Source organism: Idiotropiscis lumnitzeri, unplaced genomic scaffold, assembly GCF_059441095.1.
Source record: "Idiotropiscis lumnitzeri isolate Australia: NSW breed Sydney's pygmy pipehorse unplaced genomic scaffold, RoL_Ilum_1.0 HiC_scaffold_136, whole genome shotgun sequence".
Classification (NCBI taxonomy): Eukaryota; Metazoa; Chordata; class Actinopteri; order Syngnathiformes; family Syngnathidae; genus Idiotropiscis; species Idiotropiscis lumnitzeri.
The window spans coordinates 200,066-206,545 of record NW_028283674.1 but is presented as its reverse complement, the minus strand read 5'-3'; positions in this window follow the sequence as shown (position 1 = coordinate 206,545).

Here is a 6,480-nt window from a genome sequence, read left to right as displayed (position 1 = left end):
ATCAAATTAATGACTTTCCAGGCTTCAGGATGCCTTTCTACACTATATAAAGGTGGAAATTTACATTGGAAACGTTTGGTTTAGCTGTTATAAAAGTTTGTTTTTTTAGTGCTGTAAATGCATTTTCAGCTCGCACTGTACACATTTGCTATGTGAGGCATTATCTCATAAGGGAAATACTGGACAATCAAATTAATGACTTCCCAGGCTTCAGGATGCCTTTTTACACTCTATAAATGTGGAAATTTACATTGGAAACGTTTGGTTTAGCTGTTAATGAAGTTTCGTTTTTTTTAGTGCTGAAAATTCATTGTCTGCTGGCGCTGTACACTTTTTCTAAGTGTTGCAATATCTCATGAAGGAAATACTGGACAATCAAATTAATGACTTTCCAGGCTTCAGGATGCCTTTCTACACTATATAAAGGTGGAAATTTACATTGGAAACGTTTGGTTTAGCTGTTATAAAAGTTTGGTTTTTTAGTGCTGTAAATGCATTTTCAGCTCGCGCTGTACACATTTGCTATGAGAGGCATTATCTCATAAGGGAAATATTGGACAATCAAATTAATGACTGCCCAGGCTTCAGGATGTCTTTTTACACTATATAAAGGTGGAAATTTACATTGGAAACGTTTGGTTTAGCTGTTATAAAAGTTTGTTTTTTTAGTGCTGTAAATGCATTTTCAGCTCGCACTGTACACATTTGCTATGAGAGGCATTATCTCATAAGGGAAATATTGGACAATCAAATTAATGACTGCCCAGGCTTCAGGATGTCTTTTTACACTATATAAAGGTGGAAATTTACATTGGAAACGTTTGGTTTAGCTGTTATAAAAGTTTGGTTTTTTAGTGCTGTAAATGCATTTTCAGCTCGCGCTGTACACATTTGCTATGAGAGGCATTATCTCATAAGGGAAATATTGGACAATCAAATTAATGGCTGCCCGGGCTTCAGGATGTCTTTTTACACTATATAAAGGTGGAAATTTACATTGGAAACGTTTAGTTTAGCTGTTAATGAAGTTTCGTTTTTTTAGTGCTGAAAATTCATTGTCTGCTGGCGCTGTACACTTTTTCTAAATGTTGCAATATCTCATGAAGGAAATACTGGACAATCAAATTAATGACTTTCCAGGCTTCAGGATGCCTTTCTACACTATATAAAGGTGGAAATTTACATTGGAAACGTTTGGTTTAGCTGTTATAAAAGTTTGGTTTTTTAGTGCTGTAAATGCATTTTCAGCTCGCGCTGTACACATTTGCTATGAGAGGCATTATCTCATAAGGGAAATATTGGACAATCAAATTAATGACTGCCCAGGCTTCAGGATGTCTTTTTACACTATATAAAGGAGGAAATTTACATTGGAAACGTTTGGTTTAGGTGTTATAAAAGTTTGGTTTTTTAGTGCTGAAAATGCATTTTCAGCTCGCGCTGTACACATTTGCAATGAGAGGCATTATCTCATAAGGGAAATACTGGACAATCAAATTAATGACTTCCCAGGCTTCAGGATGCCTTTTTACACTCTATAAATGTGGAAATTTACATTGGAAACGTTTGGTTTAGCTGTTAATGAAGTTTCGTTTTTTTTAGTGCTGAAAATTCATTGTCTGCTGGCGCTGTACACTTTTTCTCAGTGTTGCAATATCTCATGAAGGAAATACTGGACAATCAAATTAATGACTTTCCAGGCTTCAGGATGCCTTTCTACACTATATAAAGGTGGAAATTTACATTGGAAACGTTTGGTTTAGCTGTTATAAAAGTTTGTTTTTTTAGTGCTGTAAATGCATTTTCAGCTCGCGCTGTACACATTTGCTATGAGAGGCATTATCTCATAAGGGAAATATTGGACAATCAAATTAATGACTGCCCAGGCTTCAGGATGTCTTTTTACACTATATAAAGGTGGAAATTTACATTGGAAACGTTTGGTTTAGCTGTTATAAAAGTTTGTTTTTTTAGTGCTGTAAATGCATTTTCAGCTCGCACTGTACACATTTGCTATGAGAGGCATTATCTCATAAGGGAAATATTGGACAATCAAATTAATGACTGCCCAGGCTTCAGGATGTCTTTTTACACTATATAAAGGTGGAAATTTACATTGGAAACGTTTACTTTAGCTGTTAATGAAGTTTCGTTTATTTAGTGCTGAAAATTCATTGTCTGCTGGCGCTGTACACTTTTTCTAAGTGTTGCAATATCTCATGAAGGAAATACTGGACAATCAAATTAATGACTTTCCAGGCTTCAGGATGCCTTTCTACACTATATAAAGGTGGAAATTTACATTGGAAACGTTTGGTTTAGCTGTTATAAAAGTTTGTTTTTTTAGTGCTGTAAATGCATTTTCAGCTCGCACTGTACACATTTGCTATGTGAGGCATTATCTCATAAGGGAAATATTGGACAATCAAATTAATGACTGCCCAGGCTTCAGGATGTCTTTTTACACTATATAAAGGTGGAAATTTACATTGGAAACGTTTGGTTTAGCTGTTATAAAAGTTTGGTTTTTTAGTGCTGTAAATGCATTTTCAGCTCGCGCTGTACACATTGGCTATGAGAGGCATTATCTCATAAGGGAAATATTGGACAATCAAATTAATGGCTGCCCGGGCTTCAGGATGTCTTTTTACACTATATAAAGGTGGAAATTTACATTGGAAACGTTTAGTTTAGCTGTTAATGAAGTTTCGTTTTTTTAGTGCTGAAAATTCATTGTCTGCTGGCGCTGTACACTTTTTCTAAATGTTGCAATATCTCATGAAGGAAATACTGGACAATCAAATTAATGACTTTCCAGGCTTCAGGATGCCTTTCTACACTATATAAAGGTGGAAATTTACATTGGAAACGTTTGGTTTAGCTGTTATAAAAGTTTGGTTTTTTAGTGCTGTAAATGCATTTTCAGCTCGCGCTGTACACATTTGCTATGAGAGGCATTATCTCATAAGGGAAATATTGGACAATCAAATTAATGACTGCCCAGGCTTCAGGGTGTCTTTTTACACTATATAAAGGAGGAAATTTACATTGGAAACGTTTGGTTTAGGTGTTATAAAAGTTTGGTTTTTTAGTGCTGAAAATGCATTTTCAGCTCGCGCTGTACACATTTGCAATGAGAGGCATTATCTCATAAGGGAAATACTGGACAATCAAATTAATGACTTCCCAGGCTTCAGGATGCCTTTTTACACTCTATAAATGTGGAAATTTACATTGGAAACGTTTGGTTTAGCTGTTAATGAAGTTTCGTTTTTTTTAGTGCTGAAAATTCATTGTCTGCTGGCGCTGTACACTTTTTCTCAGTGTTGCAATATCTCATGAAGGAAATACTGGACAATCAAATTAATGACTTTCCAGGCTTCAGGATGCCTTTCTACACTATATAAAGGTGGAAATTTACATTGGAAACGTTTGGTTTAGCTGTTATAAAAGTTTGGTTTTTTAGTGCTGTAAATGCATTTTCAGCTCGCGCTGTACACATTTGCTATGAGAGGCATTATCTCATAAGGGAAATATTGGACAATCAAATTAATGACTGCCCAGGCTTCAGGATGTCTTTTTACACTATATAAAGGTGGAAATTTACATTGGAAACGTTTGGTTTAGCTGTTATAAAAGTTTGTTTTTTTAGTGCTGGAAATGCATTTTCAGCTCGCACTGTACACATTTGCTATGAGAGGCATTATCTCATAAGGGAAATATTGGACAATCAAATTAATGACTGCCCAGGCTTCAGGATGTCTTTTTACACTATATAAAGGTGGAAATTTACATTGGAAACGTTTACTTTAGCTGTTAATGAAGTTTCGTTTATTTAGTGCTGAAAATTCATTGTCTGCTGGCGCTGTACACTTTTTCTAAGTGTTGCAATATCTCATGAAGGAAATACTGGACAATCAAATTAATGACTTTCCAGGCTTCAGGATGCCTTTCTACACTATATAAAGGTGGAAATTTACATTGGAAACGTTTGGTTTAGCTGTTATAAAAGTTTGTTTTTTTAGTGCTGTAAATGCATTTTCAGCTCGCACTGTACACATTTGCTATGTGAGGCATTATCTCATAAGGGAAATACTGGACAATCAAATTAATGACTTCCCAGGCTTCAGGATGCCTTTTTACACTCTATAAATGTGGAAATTTACATTGGAAACGTTTGGTTTAGCTGTTAATGAAGTTTCGTTTTTTTAGTGCTGAAAATTCATTGTCTGCTGGCGCTGTACACTTTTTCTAAGTGTTGCAATATCTCATGAAGGAAATACTGGACAATCAAATTAATGACTTTCCAGGCTTCAGGATGCCTTTCTACACTATATAAAGGTGGAAATTTACATTGGAAACGTTTGGTTTAGCTGTTATAAAAGTTTGGTTTTTTAGTGCTGTAAATGCATTTTCAGCTCGCGCTGTACACATTTGCTATGAGAGGCATTATCTCATAAGGGAAATATTGGACAATCAAATTAATGACTGCCCAGGCTTCAGGATGTCTTTTTACACTATATAAAGGTGGAAATTTACATTGGAAACGTTTACTTTAGCTGTTAATGAAGTTTCGTTTATTTAGTGCTGAAAATTCATTGTCTGCTGGCGCTGTACACTTTTTCTAAGTGTTGCAATATCTCATGAAGGAAATACTGGACAATCAAATTAATGACTTTCCAGGCTTCAGGATGCCTTTCTACACTATATAAAGGTGGAAATTTACATTGGAAACGTTTGGTTTAGCTGTTATAAAAGTTTGTTTTTTTAGTGCTGTAAATGCATTTTCAGCTCGCACTGTACACATTTGCTATGTGAGGCATTATCTCATAAGGGAAATACTGGACAATCAAATTAATGACTTCCCAGGCTTCAGGATGCCTTTTTACACTCTATAAATGTGGAAATTTACATTGGAAACGTTTGGTTTAGCTGTTAATGAAGTTTCGTTTTTTTTAGTGCTGAAAATTCATTGTCTGCTGGCGCTGTACACTTTTTCTAAGTGTTGCAATATCTCATGAAGGAAATACTGGACAATCAAATTAATGACTTTCCAGGCTTCAGGATGCCTTTCTACACTATATAAAGGTGGAAATTTACATTGGAAACGTTTGGTTTAGCTGTTATAAAAGTTTGGTTTTTTAGTGCTGTAAATGCATTTTCAGCTCGCGCTGTACACATTTGCTATGAGAGGCATTATCTCATAAGGGAAATATTGGACAATCAAATTAATGACTGCCCAGGCTTCAGGATGTCTTTTTACACTATATAAAGGTGGAAATTTACATTGGAAACGTTTGGTTTAGCTGTTATAAAAGTTTGTTTTTTTAGTGCTGTAAATGCATTTTCAGCTCGCACTGTACACATTTGCTATGAGAGGCATTATCTCATAAGGGAAATATTGGACAATCAAATTAATGACTGCCCAGGCTTCAGGATGTCTTTTTACACTATATAAAGGTGGAAATTTACATTGGAAACGTTTACTTTAGCTGTTAATGAAGTTTCGTTTATTTAGTGCTGAAAATTCATTGTCTGCTGGCGCTGTACACTTTTTCTAAGTGTTGCAATATCTCATGAAGGAAATACTGGACAATCAAATTAATGACTTTCCAGGCTTCAGGATGCCTTTCTACACTATATAAAGGTGGAAATTTACATTGGAAACGTTTGGTTTAGCTGTTATAAAAGTTTGTTTTTTTAGTGCTGTAAATGCATTTTCAGCTCGCACTGTACACATTTGCTATGTGAGGCATTATCTCATAAGGGAAATACTGGACAATCAAATTAATGACTTCCCAGGCTTCAGGATGCCTTTTTACACTCTATAAATGTGGAAATTTACATTGGAAACGTTTGGTTTAGCTGTTAATGAAGTTTCGTTTTTTTAGTGCTGAAAATTCATTGTCTGCTGGCGCTGTACACTTTTTCTAAGTGTTGCAATATCTCATGAAGGAAATACTGGACAATCAAATTAATGACTTTCCAGGCTTCAGGATGCCTTTCTACACTATATAAAGGTGGAAATTTACATTGGAAACGTTTGGTTTAGCTGTTATAAAAGTTTGGTTTTTTAGTGCTGTAAATGCATTTTCAGCTCGCGCTGTACACATTTGCTATGAGAGGCATTATCTCATAAGGGAAATATTGGACAATCAAATTAATGACTGCCCAGGCTTCAGGATGTCTTTTTACACTATATAAAGGTGGAAATTTACATTGGAAACGTTTGGTTTAGCTGTTATAAAAGTTTGTTTTTTTAGTGCTGAAAATGCATTTTCAGCTCGCACTGTACACATTTGCTATGAGAGGCATTATCTCATAAGGGAAATATTGGACAATCAAATTAATGACTGCCCAGGCTTCAGGATGTCTTTTTACACTATATAAAGGTGGAAATTTACATTGGAAACGTTTGGTTTAGCTGTTATAAAAGTTTGTTTTTTTAGTGCTGTAAATGCATTTTCAGCTCGCACTGTA